Source organism: Pelobates fuscus, chromosome 4 (assembly GCF_036172605.1).
Source record: "Pelobates fuscus isolate aPelFus1 chromosome 4, aPelFus1.pri, whole genome shotgun sequence".
NCBI lineage: Eukaryota > Metazoa > Chordata > Amphibia > Anura > Pelobatidae > Pelobates > Pelobates fuscus.
The window spans coordinates 370,790,658-370,810,194 of NC_086320.1; the positions used below are offsets into that span (position 1 = coordinate 370,790,658).

General features: G+C 42.7%; 1 protein-coding gene across 3 annotated transcripts in view; it reads right to left on the reverse strand.

Moving 5' to 3' along the window:
* LOC134609180 (sodium channel protein type 4 subunit alpha-like) overlaps positions 1-19,537 on the reverse strand; it is a 362,813-nt gene that overhangs the window by 236,996 nt on the left and 106,280 nt on the right. The window lies entirely within an intron of this gene.

Below are 19,537 nucleotides of genomic sequence, written 5' to 3' on the forward strand. Positions count from 1 at the left end.
GCAGTTCTGGCCCACATCGTTCTCAGAAGAGTCATACTGACAGTCATAACCTGCTGGGTCAGGGAGAATGTGTCACCTACAAGTTCAGGCTGGAGCACCTTCCTGGAGTAGTGAGGGCTTCACAGGGTCTCACAAAGGTTACCAGTTTAGGGCCCAACCTCTACATTTACTATAGGGGTAGTGAATTTAACAAATCTCTTTATGGCTGGTGACTGATAGATCAATGTTGGACTTGGAGGCTTTCTGCTGTATCCTACTAGGACAGGCTGTAGGCTGTAATACTTTGTGAGAGAGGCCGGAGGCTGTATCCCACTGGGAGAGAGGCCGGAGGCTGTATCCCACTGGGTGAGAGGCTGAAGGCTGTATCCCACTGGGAGAGAGGCCGGAGGCTGTATCCCTCTGGGAGAGAGGCTGGAGGCTGTATCTCACTGGGAGAGAGGCTGGAGGCTGTATCCCACTGGGAAAGAGGCTGGAGGCTGTATCCCGCTGGGAGAGAGGCTGGAGGCTGTATCCCACTGGGAGAGAGGCTGAAGGCTGTATCCCACTGGGAGAGAGGCCGGAGGCTGTATCCCACTGGGAGAGAGGCCGGAGGCTGGATCCCTCTGGGAGAGAGGCTGGAGGCTGTATCCCACTGGGAGAGAGGCAGGAGGCTGTATCCCTCTGGGAGAGAAGCTGGAGGCTGTATCCCACTGGGAGAGAGGCTGGAGGCTGTATCCCACTGGGAGAGAGGCTGGAGGCTGTATTCCATTGGGAGAGAGGCTGGAAGTTTTATCTTACTGGTAGAGAGGCTAGAGGCTGTATCCCATTGGGACAAAGGTTGTTTCCCTTTGGGTGAGATGCTGAAGATTGTATCAGTTTGTAAGAAAGGCTGGAGATTGTATACCACTTGGAGAGAGGCCAGTCTGCTGTATGTAGTATGTACAATTGCTGCATCTGCCACAGCACCACACAGGCCCTTTATTATTCCACTGGGAGTGAGGCTGGAGGTTGTATTCCACGGGAAAGTGACTGGAGGCTGTATACCATTTGGGAGAGAGGCTGTATCCCATTGGGAGAGAGGCTGCAGGCTGTATCTCTTCGGAGAGGCTGGAGATTGTATCACACTGGGAGAGAGGCCAGCCTGCTGTATGTAGTATGTACAATGGCGGCCACTGTCACAGCAACAAACAGGCCCTTTAATATTGTATCCTGGGTTTACTGTATAACACAGAGAGAGGGCACACTGTATGGCAGCAATTAACCATCAATCAGCTGCTGAGAGTGGTGAATAAGGGTGGGGACACAGCTAGTTGGCCCAGGCCCCTGTCTAACCCCGGGGCCCTAGCTGGCTACCTAAGGGCACATTATGGCTTCATTCCCTCTTGTAGTAAGGGAGTAACACCCCAGACGTACTCCATCACCGGGCTAGGAGTAGCAGTCAATCCTCACCTCTAGTAGTGACTATCCCTGCTCTATAAAACCAAGATTTCCAAGTTACCCTGTTTGAGACACACAAGTTTTCCTTTAATGAAAATCCAGTGTCGTGAATCATACATTTTTTTTTTATCACCAACGCTCCTGGCATTCACTACAATGTCCGTGCCAGACAGGAGCACCCAAACCTTTCGAGCCAACCACATCTTAACCACGGCTTATGGAGGCAGTGCCACTTTAGGCTTATGGAGGCAGTGCCACTTTAGGCTTAGTGAGGCAGTGCCACGTTAGGCTTATGGAGGCAGTGCCACTTTAGGCTTAGTGAGGCAGAGCCACGTTAGGCTTAGTGAGGCAGTGCCACGTTAGGCTTAGTGAGGCAGTGCCACGTTAGGCTTAGTGAGGCAGTGCCACGTTAGGCTTAGTGAGGCAGTGCCACGTTAGGCTTAGTGAGGCAGTGCCACGTTAGGCTTAGTGAGGCAGAGCCACGTTAGGCTTAGTGAGGCAGAGCCACGTTAGGCTTAGTGAGGCAGTGCCACGTTAGGCTTAGTGGGGCAGAGCCACGTTAGGCTTAGTGAGGCAGAGCCATGTTAGGCTTAGTGAGGCAGTGCCACGTTAGGCTTAGTGAGGCAGTGCCACTTTAGGCTTAGTGAGGCAGTGCCATGTTAGGCTTAGTGAGGCAGAGCCACGTTAGGCTTAGTGAGTCAGAGCCACGTTAGGCTTAGTGGGGCAGCGCAACATTAGGCTTAGTGAGGCAGTGCCACGTTAGGCTTAGTGAAGAAGCAATGCCACGTTAGGCTTAGTGAGGCAGTGTCACGTTACAGTTAGTGAGGCAGCGCCACGTTAGGCTTAGAGAGGCAGCGTAAGCACTGGCTTTTCTGGGAATCAAACACGCCAGAGGCCCCTGTGTCAAAACATACACGGCTGTGGCTGGGATGGGACTTCTGAACACATGATTTTCTCTCACTTTTGTTTCCAGATAGGATGAGCGCGCGTAGAGCTGGGCTCCTACAGGGTGTCAGTATGTTGACAGGATCAACATGTAACACAGCACAGGGCTTTATCGCTGCCGAGGAATTTTCTGACAGAGACGGGGCAGCAGTCAGCGAGGGAGCGATAATGGAAAAGACAGATATTTCTGTGGCTGTGTGTTCTCTATTTAGGCACGGATCACAGTGTACAGAATCTGTTTTGCTTCCAACTTACTAATCAACCATAGTGCTGCTGTATCTGAGTCAAGCGTCACACACGGGTGAAGACCATGAGCAAATGTCAAATGTCAAGTGGTGTATGAAGCTCTCCAAACAATGTGCCAAGACAAGTCCTGCCTGCATCACTACTCTGAATTCCTCAGTTCAAGAAAGCAGCACGCACGACAACAAAATGGAGGAAATGGGGGATTTTTTATTTTTAAGAGGATCCTTTGACGCCTACATAAATTGACTCTCTGTATCTACAATTAAACCACAGCTGTAACAACTGATGACATTTTTTTTTTCTAGTTTAATAATGTAACACTACATATACGAGTATAAAAAAAAAAGGCGCATGCAAGTGTATAAGTGACTACGTTGAAGAGGCAATTCAAGTCGTGGGTGTATAAATGGAGCGGGCTGAAGCGGCAGAGTTCAGTATATTCTATAAGGATATCACAGCATTCCGAACTTGAAATAAACAAGCTTGATTGGGAATATGCAGCCTTAATTAACGAACGTTCGTGTAACAATGAAAATGGGATTTATGTAATTTAATTTATGTAACAAGGAAAATTTGCATCAAGAAAGAATTGAATTAACACAAAGATGTCAAAAATATGTTGATTTTCAGTTATGTTATCTTTATTAAAGTTAGCGATTGGGCGATGGACTGAGGTAGATTTCTGTTGACCATGCCATGCTTTCCCCAAAGTGCAGATAACATTTACACGAAGAAGCATCAGGACATACATATTGCAGGCTGGAACTTCAGTTTGCAGTTGTCTGCTTTGAGGGAATGCTCCACTGCCCAAATATAAACAATATACACGAAAAAATCCATGTATTAACCCCTTAAGGACCAGACTTTTTTTGCGATGTTGTACATTTGCGACCAGGCATCTTTTTGACACTTTTGTGGTGTTTGTGTTTAGCTGTAATTTTCCGCTCTCTCATTTACTGTTTCCATACAAATTATATATTGTTTTTTTTCAGGACAAAAGGGGCTTTCTTTACATACCATTATTTATATAATCTCATGTAATTTAATTTAAAAAAAATGAAAAAAATTTTGATTTTTATGTGAAAAATCTTTTACTCATCTACAAAAGCGAATGAAAAAAACTGCTAAATAGATTCAAAATGTTGTCCTGAGTTCAAAAATACCCAGTGTTTACATGCTTTTTGCTATTTTTTTGCATGTTATAGGGCTATAAGTACAAGTAGGATATTGCGGTTTCAAAACATACATTTTTAAAATGTATCAATAGTGACATTGTAACACTATTATCTGTCATAAATCTCTGAATACCACCCCACATGTACATATTTTTTTAAAAGTAGACAATCCAGGGTATTTAATATGGGGTATGTCCAGACTTTTTTAGTAGCCACTTAGTCGCAAACACTGGCCAAAGTTAGCGTTCATATTTGTTTGTGTGTGAAAAAAGTAAAAAACTAAATTGAACGCTAATTTTGGCCAGTGTTTGTGACTAAGTGGTTACTAAAAAAGACTGGACATACCCCATTTGCAATACCTTGGGTTGTCTTCTTTTGCAAATGGTATGCTATCATGGGGGTAATTCTCATTCCTGGGCTACCATACGCTCTCAAAGGCAACGTAACCAACCTGGCCATTTTCAATGTAAAAATATTTGACCCATATATTTGACCCTGTAACTTTCAAAAACGCTATAAAACCTGTACATGGGGGGTCCTGTTCTACTCAGGAGACTTTGCTGAACACAAATATTAGTGTTTCAAAACTGGAAAATGTATCACAACAATTATATAATCAGTAAAAGTGCTGTTTGTGTGTGAAAAATGCAAAAAAAGTCACTTTCACTGACAATATCATCGCTGTGATATGTTTTACTGTTTTGAATCACTAATATTTGTGTTCAGCGAAGTCTCCCGAGTAAAACAGTACCCCCATGTACAGGTTTTAGGGTGTCGTAGAACGTTACAGGGTAAAATACAGTGATAGCAAATTAAATTCTCTGGACTTTCGGCCTGGGTTGGCAGGCAGGTCCCTTAAATTGCAATCAATAAAATAACTTAATTATGTAAAAATATTACATAAATACGCACGTAGAATTTAAATATATATGCATATTTATATATTTGAAGTCTACGTGTATATTTATATAATTATTTATGTAATTTTGTATATGGACATATGAATAGTTTGCATTCTTTTTATTTATTTATATATACATAGATATATATACAATTTCATTCTAAGTGTATTTTGATATAAATATATATATATTAATATCAAAATACAGTTAGAATAAAATTTTGTATAGATATATATTTTTTTTAATTTTTATTATTATTTTTAATTTTTTTAATTTAATTTAAATTACTTATTATTCGTATTTTATAATATATATATATACAATATATATAGTTATTATATATATTATATATATACGTGTGTAATTTAATTATAAGTGTATTTTTAGAAATAGTAGAAGGATGTACTAGTTAACCAGAAAGGATTCCTCCTTTCTGGTTAACTAGTACATCCTTCTACTATTTCTACTTTCCATAGGGGTTACCCCCCAATAAGTTTATGGCAACCTGACAATCACTCTCTACTCAAATTTTTCGTCTATTTCTCTAAGTGTATTTTTATATTAATATATGTACATATTAATATAAAAATACACTTAGCATGACATTAGATATATATGATATATAGACATATATTATATAGGTATAATATATGTCTATATATCATATATATATATATATATATATATACACATATATAATAATATTTTTTTTATTAACTTTCACTTAAATTTTTTTTGATTTTACACTTGCAGGGAGACTGCCTGTCAGCACAGACAGTCCCCCTGCAGGCAGAGACTAGGACACCTATTGGGACCATGTGGTCGCCCTGTTGGGCGATCACATGGCCACAGGGGTCCTAAACCGCCATGGGGAGACTGTCTGGGCTGCAGGCAGTCTCCCCACACCGGGAGCACCGCCGATCGCCGCCGGGGGAACGACGGCGATCGGGTAAGTACATTGGACGGTTAGGACGGTTCAGGACCGTCACCGGTCGGCAACGCAAAAATGCCGATGACGGTCCTGAACCGTCCTCCGTCCTTAAGGGGTTAAACAATGTGTTTTGTTTTGACTGGGGTACATCTAAAACAGCTACAGATCTCTTGTCTGCAGCCTTTACAAGCCCTCCCCTTCTAACCCCGCCCAGACTTGCCGTGGCTGTCCAATCACAGCTCAATGAGAAGCCTTTGCAAGGCAGGTGCTCTGGGCAATTGCTGCTTCTTGAGTTTAGTGCAACAAAGCTAAACAAACCAGGAAGTAACAGACCGTTTGTTTGACTGACAGCTAGAGGGTGTCACCTTGTTATTTTATAAAAGTGCCAATTTCTATTGAAATCTGCACTTTTTGTAACTTGCAAAAAAAGAGAACACACTCTATACACATAAAGCACTTTAGCAAACTACAATGGTTTAGGGGTCTGGATGGTTCCTTTAATTCCATGATCTTCTTAATGTTGTGATTTTGAAACATAGATGGTGGCTCTGCAATACTAAAAATGAGAAAGCTTATTTTTTACATTTAGTAATCCCTGTCCTGCGCCTTTAGTGATTGTCAGACGAACAGTCACTTGGGGCCTCACACTAAAACAGATTCAATAATTGTTTCTCTGCGAGAAGCATTTGATTGAACAAAAGTCATCAATCATAACAAACAGCTACTAGATGCATACTTTCAAAAATAGAATATAATTCTTCAATGTAGGGTAATAGCTGCTTGATCCAAGGATTAATCTGACTGCTATTCTGGGGTCAAGAAGGAATTGCTTCAAACTGTTTTTTTTTTTTGCCTTCTTTTGGATCAACTACAAAAAACTAATGTGAGGAAGGCTGAACTTGATGGACGCAAGTCTCTTTTCAGCTATGTAACAATGTAACTATGTATGTAACTATGTAACTACGTATGTAATACCGACATTAGTGGGGATAGAAATACCGTGAGAAATTTGTCCTGGATTACTTTATTATTATTAAGGATGATTTCTTCTTCTTCTTTCTTTTTTTTTTTAAATAGGGGTCATGACATTGGGGAGGACACTCAGAGCACCATAACCACTGCAACGTATCATAGGGGATGGGACAGGGACAGCCTCTGCAGTTTTTTTGTTAAACCATGTTTCCCAAAACTGTAAACCTAAGCTCTCCGCTTGGGATTTAATAGCCTGAAGTTCACTGCCTCCATTATCCTTCCAAAATGTTTCAATAGCAGTGGATTGCGGCTTTATGATATCCCAAGCAGAGAGTTGTTTTCGGGAAAGGATTTATGAAAATCCGACTGATTCCAGCCATAGTTTTAATAAACAATAACCACAACCTGACGTTGCTGTTGTTATGGTGCTTGAAGTGTCCCTTTGATTTCTACTGAACCAGGACAAAGAAAGGGGGTTGGAAAATGCCTCTTTAAATAAAGCAGTATATTTAAAGGATGCAGTTTTTAAAGCGGATGGGAAAAAGGGCAGACAAGATGTGCCAATTGGCCCTTATCTGTCGTCAAATTCTACGTTTCTATGTTACATAGCAAAGACATCAACAACCCTGGAGCAGCAATACACTTTTTAGACAGCAGACACACTGCCCCCTGTAAAAACTCAACAGGTTGACTTTTCCAAGAAATGAATTGATTGAAGCTACCAGTCCGCAGTTACCCATTCACTGAACTATTATACGTTATCCTGGAGAGCAGATGGGAGCCTGTAACAGCGAGACGTCTATAAAAGACGCAGGCTGAAAGACATGTGCGAGAAATGATTTAGGATAAGTCTTATCTCTGCGTTCCAAATCGCAGGATGCTATGCTGCGGGCACAGCCATTAGGTATTTCTTTATTGGATTGAGATATATTAGCATTTTACATGTGATCTTGTTTTAGGCTTTGGAAACCCTGTATTTAGCAGCAGGGTGGGGGAGTGACAGGAGTGCCTGCTGGAGGTGCCTGTACACATATCTCGACTCTATTTACTCTGCATGATGGGGGTGCGTAAAAAACTCACTACACCTGCTTAATCACTTTACTAATAGTCTGTCATATCATATCAGATGCAGGTTCTCACTACAAGGCAGCTTGGTAGAGCAGGGAAGACGATCGCCATACCTTGCTACTTTCCAGAAATAACCTGAAGGCTCTGGTTTTTGCACCTGATTGCCTGTCCTCTGGGCAATATTCCTCCTTTACAGTTACAGGAGTGGGTCACTGAAGGCACTATAGCCATTTAATCTCATTGAAATAGTTATAGAGTCTGGAGTCCCCTGGCAATGCCCCTTCATTTTCGAGCAGTTTAACATTGAATGAGGGTCCCTGACAACCCACAACCCGGCTCCCACTTGAGGTCTGGCTAAGGCAGAGATTACACACTTCTTTCTGGCCATACCAATTCATATCAGCAACGGTCGGCTGTGATAGGCTAAACCAGGTCAGCTGACACTCTCATCCAATCACAGCCACCCATTGCTGCTCGGACTAATACTTCATCATTAGCCCAAGCAGCACAGAGGGGATGGGCTACTGGGAGATCTTGTTAAGCATTGAAACATTAAAAGCGGTTTAATGCTGAATGGAACGATGGTACCAGGGGACTCCAGACACAGTAGCCGATTTAAAGAATTATAATATAAAAAAATATTTGCATATGAGACTTATTTATTATGAATTAGAAGCAGAAATCTGGATAAAAGGTGATCGATTCCACAACTTGAGGGTCCCAAAAAGCTTGATTTTTTGCATATTTATGCTTAAAGGTATGTTCACCAATTTCCATCATTAAGACTGAGCTACCTGTGGTTAGTCATTTATATCCGAGCAAAGCTCAATGCCTGCGGCACGATTTGTCAGATCCACCAAAATGTCCTGGACATTTTTCCATTCATCAAGTACACAGGGCATTACATGTAAAGTGCTGCCTTAGTATAAAATCCATTAATTAATGAATATTGTGTCTTTCGGTTTCCCATACGTCCAGCAAGCTGGCTCTTACAATTCTACCTGGACACGAGCATTCCTAATTTAGACCAAAATAGCCATTAGAGTCAAAATAATCAAATTTAACTAAGATTCATTCATTTTTTTTCCCTCTGCTATTTTAATATAAATGCTGTCAGTTCATAACTCAGTTCACAATTCCCTCATTCTTTATAAAGCGACATAGAACATTCTGATCGTTTTCCTTGCTCTGTCGATTTATCTAAACTCATTTTAAAGTGACGGTCCTCCTTAATCCGGTCATTTTAGACATGTCTCGTCAGGCGGTTTCATTTCATTGTTTAATAGCGCAGTTAGATACAAGCAGTCTATTTATTAAGGATTTCTGGGGAAGAGAAAGCTTAGGAACTGCAAATAAACTGACTCACAGATTTAAATAGGAAACAGACTTGTAGTGGGAACACAAGTCACTGGCACCCCCAGAGGACGTGGCGCTATGCTTCCCTTATTAAATTGCAGTGAAGAGAACACAGTTCTGCCTGTTTAGGAGTGCAGACAATCTGTCATGCAAGGCAGATCAGGAAAACTGTTCAGCTGCTAACACGTAGCAGAATGCACTCTGCAGGGACCAACGTTAAAGATTCAACTGACACTAATATGCAAGAGGCTGTCACTCTCGCCAAAGGGAGTGAGCAAGACATAGCCCATAACAAAGGGACTGGAAATCGGAGGTTTTAAACTGGGCCAACGAATGATACAAACAGGAGACCCTCCACGCATTACTCATTTGCTTACTTATTGAGCAGTAACTTGTGACAATTTCACAATAAAGTAGAAAATTTTAACCCAAAATTTGAGAATAAATTTATACAAAAAAAAATAATTAAAAAGTGGATTTTAAAAAATATATATTATAAATATTAACATAGTCTGAGCATTAAATTGTTAACGTAAAATTGGTGTTTTAAAAAAAAATCATTAGTAAAGTCATTATTAATTTTGTGTTTGCATTATGTTGAAAAATTTAGAACACAATTGTGGAATTAATAATGTACTATAATAATTATTATTAGTAAAAAAAAAACAGATTTTGTTTTCATTACAGGGTGTCAGCATCAAGAGGAAAACATTATGGCAAAATTCTAAGTTTATTTTTTTATTTTTTATTTTTTTCAATGTTTATTTTATTTTTTTAATTTACTGTTCTTTCCGCAAGACTTATACAGTGATCCTTAAATAACCGTTGTTACAATTTCTATACATGTATAGCATTGATAAATCAGTAGAAAATACATTACAACCATATTGCAAGAAGTATACACGCAGACAAGCTACAAAACTAACATAGGCCATACGTAACAGCACAAGACGACCAAACTGTATCATCGGTTTCATCCGATGTTGGGCAAGGCCCTATTCGGGGAGGGAAAATCCTGGAGAACCTTAACAGTCTTGCCTTCACTATAAGCTAAACACATACACTAGACATTGTTTTCATAACTGGGAGAGAGAATCTTTAAGGCAAGTATCCTCTAAACTTGTTCTATTTGTGCTAACCATACATTCATCGTGTCGTACAAATCTCTCATAACGCCCCTTTCCATCTTTAGTTGGTATTTAATTTGCTCCTTCACCATAAGTCAGATAGGGGTATCTGGTACTTTCCAATATCTAGCTATCATCATTTTTGCAGCTACCAGTATATGAGTTACTAAAGGAGTATAGCTACCAAAGATTTGTTTTACATTAAGCTGTAATAAAACAAGGTCAGCACCGGAAGAAAAGGAAGTGCTAGTTACTGTTAAAATCTTAATTTCAATCATATTCCAAAAAAGTTTGATAGGGAAGTTCTCCCACCATATATGAAGAAAATCTCCTATATGGTGATTGCATCTCCAACATCTGTTTTCTTTATCTGGGGCGTATTTAGATATAATTCTAAGTTTTGTTTTGTTGTCTTTTACAATTTTTATTTATAAAGACATTTTTAACAGAAAAAAATGAATAATATAGTAAAATGTCTGACTTGTCCTAATGCCACAGTCAGTGTGAATGGCAATCACAATAGGGGGAGATATAGATAAATGTAATGTTATGCATTTTGGAATAAAGAACCCTGACATCTCTTATACATTAAATGGGTTTGAGTTAGGGATAGCATTAAATGAAAAGGACTTGGGAACAATTATAAGGAAAAACTAGTCAACAGTATGCAATGCCAAACTGCCGTTGCAAAGCTGATAAGGTGTTTTTGTGTATAAAAACTGGTATTGCTTCACGTGATCAAAATACAATTTTGACTCTTTATACATTAATGTTAAGACCCCACCCTATATTTGGGGTGGAATTCTTGGCACCAATTGTATTGAAGAACTAGAAAAAAGCATAGAGGCAAGCTACAAAATTAATAAGGGGGATGGAAAACATTAGTTATAACGAAAGACTAGAAAAACTGCATTTGTTTTCTTTAGAGTGGATACGATAGCACAAATATATACAAGGTCAGTACAAACTGCTGTGTGCTAACCTGTTCATTAGAAGGAATATACAACAGACAAAAGGTCACCCGTGGAGACTGGAAGAAAGACATTTTCACTTACAGAAGAGGAAAGGGTCCTTTACAGTAAGAACAATAAAGATGTGAAATATTATACGGAAAGATTCGGTAGATAAAAAATAAAAAAGACATATTAAGGCAAAAACAGGTATTATTCCGAGGAAATGTGCTAATTAAGCAGCAATTACCTTGGAAACCAGCAGAATGTCTCTCAACAATTAGTACTTTGCACCCTAAACAACACCTGTTTTGCTTTGATAAATAAATACAAAAATAAAAATATATATTAAAAAATAAACAAGACAAAGTAAATAATGAAAGCCTTAGCTTGTACATAGCAATCTCCACTTAAATTGCCTCGTGGGGATTAAAGATTTTACTTGTAAATTGAAACTGTAGGTTCCACAAATAATTGAGTTTGATCTTTCTAAATGTGCTTTATTTAATGTGTTTTTGGAAGCAAAAGCTGTTATAGAAATGCTTGTGTGGTTCCTAAAAAAAAAAGTGTCTAATGTAAGTTGGTGACACTTTATAGAAAATATGTCTCTGTATACTTATACTAGGCAAACTAGAGGTCAAATTGTACAGTGAAATAACGTTTAAGCAATACATTTACTAGAAAATTCTTTGTTGCTGCGGAGGTCAGACGTGAGTTGTATAGAACCCAGGAACTAAACTGCAAAAATTTTGGTCAAAATAGCTGATGGTGCGATTCAGTTGTTAGTTCACTGCAGAATGTTTGTGAGAGATTTGAAAGACACAGCAGATGCATGATGTTTTACTGGGAAGATATAGCTTGCCCATGATGGATGGAAGGTGTCACATGCAACTCTACCGTATGTAGGAATCATATGCTGTATGGTGGAAAAAAAGAACTAATCAAGGAACAGCCCTCTGGATCCACTTTGGTATAAAAAATAAATACATTAAAATTGGTGTCCTCCCTGTTGCATATGAATTCTGCATGTACTGGCCACCAGTTTACAGAAGCTCTCCGTGTCCAAGAATTCCAGAGGACCCGAGATTGGGGTAATGCCTGTACTAAGGCAGGAAGCTTTTCAGACTGACAGTGGTTAGTGCATGCCTCGATCCATCATGTGCAAGAACCAACTGACTGATGTATCAGACCAAGCAGCAGCAATGTGATTACATATACAGTAGCTGATAGAACAGCTTGATAAGTAATAGAGATCTCATCTGTATACCTTGCCCTCTATTATACTGTGCTTGTAAAGCAATCTCTGTTGGGACATGCAGTGCTGTCTGGAGGGAGATTTAGCCGAGACAGAAGTACAGCTCACAATGAGAAGCAATCAGAGAGAAAGACAAAGGCCAAATCAAACGGATACAAAGTATTCCTCAAAGCTTGCTCCCTTCTATCGATCCTGGGCCTTGCAGCTCTCTGTTTGGATATCATACACATGGGGAAACACAAACACAATGTTGCATTGTGTAAATAGAACTCTCTCAAAGGGTTAATAGGCTATTTTAACCAAATGGTTCGCTTTCAAAAGCGATACATAATCTACTGGTTATTAAAAGATCTGGGGCTGCAGAACATGGAACTTGGGAGCCATTAGTAATTACTCTGCCAGTGTTTTAGAATCTCAATAATTACAATATAATTAAGCAATTAGCTTGTTTATTGCTAAGCACTAAGCGAGGCACGGCCTGTGTGTTTGTCTTCCTTCGTGTGCTTGATTTGCACAAATGTACTCATTATGCACATAAAACAGATCTACTGGGCCATTTAAGAGTTAGCCAAAGACAGAGCTTTCAAAATTCGGTCTATGCGGGCCACAGTCCAAACTTGGCAAAGACTTTGGGGTTCTGAATTGAAAACTGACTTGTAAAATTCAGGCTAAATAGAAAAACAAGCTGTGATTAAATCAGAGTTGGAGAATTTTTCCAAGACCGCAATTTTTGCTTTGATTTCGCTATTTTTGCCTTGATTTCGCTCTTCGGGTTTTACTTCACTACAATCGGTTGATCTGAGAATTGAATATTGATACCATAAGATGGTTAGTAAATAAGGAGCCCTTGGTTGTAATAGCACCAACCCCATTCTACTCCCTGCTCAACTCTTTTCCTTCGAATTACCCCATTCCTTTTTCAATACCCCAAAATCTTGTTACTTTCTTCTACCCAATCGTATCTCTCTTCAGGTCTCTCAACTTGGATGAATCCTGTTATCTCCTGTTTTCCACTCCTGTGTCTCTCTACCCTAGTTAATCCATCCCCTTCCCTATTTCGAATTGTCCTTTCTGTTTTTACTGTTTTGTCTTTTTTGCTATCATTGGCAGAGCAGGATTAATCGCGGCTTATATTGAACAAATCTTATTTTCATCATATTGTGACGATGTTGATAACGTAAATTCTCAATGAAGTTTAAATATCAAAAAAGTACATTATTACAACAAATTCTGGAACACTTAGCTCATTAAGTAAAAGAAATCCGAAATTCGGTTTGACATGCTAATGCCATCGATTTCTCGAGGACTGCCCATAGGCTTATAATAGAAAGGGAGTTGGGATGGATGAGGGTTATTCACTAAAGCATAACTTGTCAGAAACTCACAGTGATTTCAAAAAGAATACCAAATATTAGGAGGAATGGTTAAATTGGAAAATTCCTCAAAGCCAACTATATTTGTAGTTCAGAGATTTGGGTCTTTGAATTCCCAACAATTCACATTTTAGTAAATACATTTGATAATGTACAGCTAAGGGATGTAATGTGTACGCTACAATATGAATAGTGTAAAGTTACGAGTCTCTTTACATACATGGACATTAAGAAACCGTTTGCAAGAGTAGGAAGGAGCGAGTCAGAGATCATATAGTGGTGACTTCCTGAAATAAGTCTTTGTAAGCAGAGAGTTTTATTCTCACTAACACTATTCACTAGTTTAGGGGTTCCCAACCCAGTCCTCAAGTACCGCAACCAGTCCAGGATTTAGGGATTACCCTGTTGTGTTTAAAGTGTTTGGGGTATTTTGTGTTTTTCTTTTTTTAAACACCTTAGACACAACTTGGTAATCCCTAAATCCTGGACAGGCAGGGTGTACTTGAGGACTGGGTTGGGAACCACTGCACTAGTTAGTTGTTCACATTATTTAGTGTATGTGTGTTACTTCCACTTTATGATTTAATTACATTATTTGCTTTTTTTTAAAGGCATGTCTAAATAAGAGTTTATATTTTATAATTCTTTTTTTGGTAGGTAACCGATATTGATGTTCCCTTTGTTTAGGGAACACTTTTAGTATATATTTTTGAGGGTTTACAATAAAATTGTGTGTTATTCCTTTACAAACACAGAGAGATAAAATTATCATCAACCCTGTGGTACAAAGCTTTGGAACCTGCGGCCTAATCGGAAGAGGAGCGGGACGGATGGCCGCTGCCCTGCCCGTAAATCTCAAAGCCACACTGCAGCCCTGTGACACACCTCACAGACCCCAGTCCTCCCCCCCCCCCCCCCCGCCACAGGCCAGGGGGGCTATCCCGGCCCCCACCGGAGGGGACTGAAGATCAGCCACTCACCCCCTAGGCACTTGTTGTGCTCCACTGCCAACATGGTGGCTCCAAGACCCACATCAGGCATGAACTCACGCTATACACAATCAGCAGCGTATCTAGAGACACCCAACCTCAACTTCGGGGACTCCTGCAGGAGCTTCTTCAACTGCCGCCTGCATTGTTCAGCCACCATACCTAACATTTGGGCCTGGTCGTGGACATCCCTTGAGGACATCCCTTGAACCGCAGCCCACCACCTGGAGGGAACATACATACCGGGAATCCCGTTGCCGGCCATATAAGGTACCGGAACCGAGGGTGCAAGCGGTCAGCTCATGCAGAGCCCTGGGCTGGCGGTGTAATATGCACCAGACCCGTCCTCCCATCGAGACTCAGCTCTTATCAAATCCAGGTCGGAGGCACCAGCAACTGAGAGACGAAGATCCAGCAGGCCGGAAAGCATGCCGCCACTAGCAGCCCGCTGACGCTGGACCCGTGGGACAGCGAGACTTCCCCAAAGTAAACTCCGGTGGACATTAAGCCTGTTATATTATATGCATAGCCCCACATGTGACCAGCATTTCTTTTCTTCAAGCTACCATAACTACTAAGTTGGTCTACACTCTGTTTTATGACGAAAAGCACTTACTCATACACCGACATCCTGACCTTAAGCAAGTTTAATTAACCCTTGACGTTTTGAGATATGCATGTGACTATCACTTGAATGTACCATAAAGTACCTCCTGTAGTACCTAATAGACGGGTCTCCTAACTACCCAACTTACTTACACAGGTTATTGCATAGCAACCCATATAGGATGACTGCCATCAATGCGAGTCTAGCATGTTTAATCCCGACACAAGCTTGTATTATTTTCTGATATTTGAGTCCATATGCCCGCACCTAGCCTGTATCCTGATTTCAAGCTATATAGACCTACCTGGGAATGGTACTACCCTGTTTATCTCCTGTTCATAATATAAAAACTGTGCATGCATTAACTAATATTCTGCGAAGCCTGAGGATTGCCGTTGGGGTACCTCAGGCTTGTTTGTACTACTCATATGCACTGCAAAAATAAATAAAAAATTATCATCAAATGGGTATTGGCGTTGTTTGATTGAGCAGACCTCCCCCCCACTTTTCTCAATACTGAAAGTTTGGAAGGTGTAATTTTTTTTTTTAATAAAAATTTCATGAGTTTAACCTTGCAGCCTCTATTAATGTTAAATAGCGTTTACAAGGACACCATAAAGTAACAATAGGTTATTTTAGGCATTCTAATCAATAAACAGAGTTAGAACGAGTTGTGTAGAGAGTACACCCCACCGGTTGTGGTAAGTTGCAGTCTAAGCCACATGGGAGTTTTGCGTAAAACACACAGCTCTTGGCATAGGCGTGCGCACGGGGTGTGCCGGGTGTGCCTGGGCACACCCTAATCACACCCCTGTGCTGCACTACCTCTGGGCAGACTAACATGTCGGGTCCTCGGTCTATGACCGAGGACCCGACACAGGAGGGGGCCCATCGGCTTGCCCACAATGCCGCCGGGTGCGAGGCCCCTCCTGTCCGTCTGCCCTAATCCTGAGTCTGCAGCTCCGCCGGGAGTGAGCTGCAGACTGAGGTGTCTCGCGATCTCCAGTATGTCAGAGCGTTGCCGCGGCAACGCTCTGACTGGAGATCGCGAGACTCACCATGTGGTCTGCAGCTCACTCCCGGCGGAGCTGCAGACTGAAGAGAGAGGGCGCCCACTGGACCACCAGGGCAGGTATTTAAACCCCCCTCTGCCCCCTGTCACTCACTGCCCCCCCACCCTGCCTCTGCACCCATACCCCCCCTAACCCCTGTCCCTAGCCCTCTAACCCCTGTCACTCACTGCCCCCCCCCACCCTGCCTCTGCCCCCATACCCCCCTAACCCCTGTCACTACCCCCTAACCCCTGTCACTAACCCCTGTCACTACCCCTCTAACCCCCTAACCCCTGTCACTACCCCTCTAACCCCTGCCACTACCCCTCTAACCCCTGCCACTACCCCTCTAACCCCCTAACCCCTGTCACTACCCCTCTAACCCCTGCCACTACCCCTCTAACCCCTGCCACTACCCCTCTAACCCCTGTCACTACCCCTCTAACCCCTGTCACTACCCCCCTAACCCCTGTCACTACCCCCTAACCCCTGTCACTACCCCCTAACCCCTGTCACTAACCCCCTAACCCCTGTCACTACCCCTCTAACCCCTGTCACTACCCCTCTAACCCCTGTCACTACCCCTCTAACCCCTGTCACTACCCATCTAACCCCTGCCACTACCCCTCTAACCCCTGTCACTACCCCCCTAACCCCTGTCACTAGCCCTCTAACCCCTGTCACTACCCCCTAACCCCTGTCACTACCCCTCTACCCCCTGTCACTACTCCCATAACCCCTGTCACTACACCTCTACCCCCCTAACCCGTCACTACGCGCTAACTCCTGTTACTACCCCCCTAACCCCTGTCACTACCCCTCTAACCCCCTAACCCCTGTCACTACCCCTCTAACCCCCTAACCCCTGTCACTACCCCCCTAACCCCTGTCACTACCCCTCTAACCCCCTAACCCCTGTCACTACCCCCCTAACCCCTGTCACTAGCCCTCTAACCCCTGTCACTAGCCCTCTAACCCCTGTCACTAGCCCTCTAACCCCTGTCACTAGCCCTATAACCCCTGTCACTACCCCTCTACCCCCTAACCCCTGTCACTACCCCCTATCCCCTGTCACTACCCCTCTAACCCCTGTCACTACCCCCCTAACCCCTGTCACTACCCCTCTACCACCCTAACCCCTGTCACTACCCCCATAAGCCCTGTCACTGCCCCTCTACCCCCCTAACCCCTGTCACTGCCCCTCTACCCCCCTAACTCCTGTCACTACCCCCTCATCCCCTGTCACTAGCTCTCTACCCCCCAACCCCTGTCACTACCCCCTAACCCCTGTCTCTAACCCCTGTCACTACCCCCCATAACCCCTGTCACTACCCCTCTACACACCTAACTCCTGTCACTACCCCCTCATCCCCTGTCACTACCTCTCTACCCCAACCCCTGTCACTACCCCCCAAACCCCTGTCACTGCCCCTCTACCCCCAACCCCTGTCACTACCCCTCTACCCCCCAACCCCTGTCACTACCACTCTACCCCCCCTAACCCCTGTCACTGCCCCTTTGCCCCCCTAACCCATGTCACTGCCTCTCCACCCCCCCTTAACTCCTGTTACTGCCCCTCCACTCACCCACCCCCTGTCACTACCCCTCTACCCTCCTAACCCCTGTCACTACCCCTCTAAACCCTGTCACTACCCCCTAACCCCTGTCACTGCCCCTCTACCCCCTCTAACCCATGTCACTGCCTCTCCACCCCCCCAACCTCTGTCACTGCCTCTCCACTCCCCCCCACCCCCTGTCACTGCCCCTCTACCCCCCTAACTCCTGTCACTACCCCCCTAACCCCTGTCACTACCCCTCTAACCCCTGTCACTACCCCTCTACCCCCCTAACCCCTGTCACTACCCCTCTACCCCCCTAACCCCTGTCACTAACCGTCTACCCCCGCTACCGCCTGTCACTGCCCCTTCACCCCCCTACCTCCTGTCCCTTTACCCCCCCAACCCCTGTCGCTGCCCCTCCTAACCCCTGTCGCCCACACAGTGCACCCCTCACAATCATACACATTGTACCCCACACACACTGAATCCCTCACAATTACACAAACTGTACCCCTTACAATTACACACACTGTACCCCTCGCAATCACACACACTGCACCCCTTACACGCTGCACCACTCACAATCACACACACACTGCACCGCTCACAATCACACACACTGCACCGCTCACAATCACACACACTGCACCTACGTATATTTGTATTTGTATATATGTATATGTGTGTGTGTGTGTATGTATGTATGTATATGTATGTGTATGTGTATATAAAAATACATATACACGCGGCGTGTGTGTTTGTGCTTTAGGGTGCACACCCTAATGCAACAGGCTGCGCACGCCTATGGCTCTTGGCCTAGTACGATACGTACGTCTGAATCGTTAGTTGCTGAGCATTCTGTGAATTTTAGTAGAAATTCTATCAGCCAGTCTTGAATTAGCGGAAAGCCCAGTTTGGCAGGAAGTGTGATTACAGAGATTGTGTAAGTAAGGTGGACATGCTTGGGATATTTGTAAGGAATAACATTGGAATCCAAGGGCTTTCAACACATTGAGATTGTATTCTTTGAAACGCAACAACATACAAGGAATGCACAACACACTCAATCTCCAAACGGACGTCGGCAGCAACTGGAAGTGTTACTAATAAACTAAATAATAAAATAAATATAATATAGTAATAAAATAAAGTCATCTGCATATATCATTTGATAAACGCTTTGTTCATTTCATCTGAACTCCAGACTTATGTAAGATTTCTAGCTCAACCTAACACGGCCATGCTGTACCTGATTACAGCAAACAATGATATAGTTAAGCCCTGAAGACAGATGGCTTGTTGGTGGGGCGGAATTGGAAATTGCCCCATGGTCCTTTCTGGTGGAAGGTATACATTTTGTTTTTTGGGGTGGGGGGCACGTCATTACTTTTTAGACCCACTGCCCCATCAGCCTCTAGTTCTGACCCTGCTCAGACACACAGCAGATAAATACACTTATAAAAGTCTAATAAAATGATAAACGAACATCAGGGCTACGATGGGAGATTATCCTGAAAACATGGTTTCCGTTTTAGATGAATTTTCATAGATTTCATTTTACTACATAGTAATTACATTTTCATTTAGTGCAGAGGGAGGGAGAACAGATTTCCT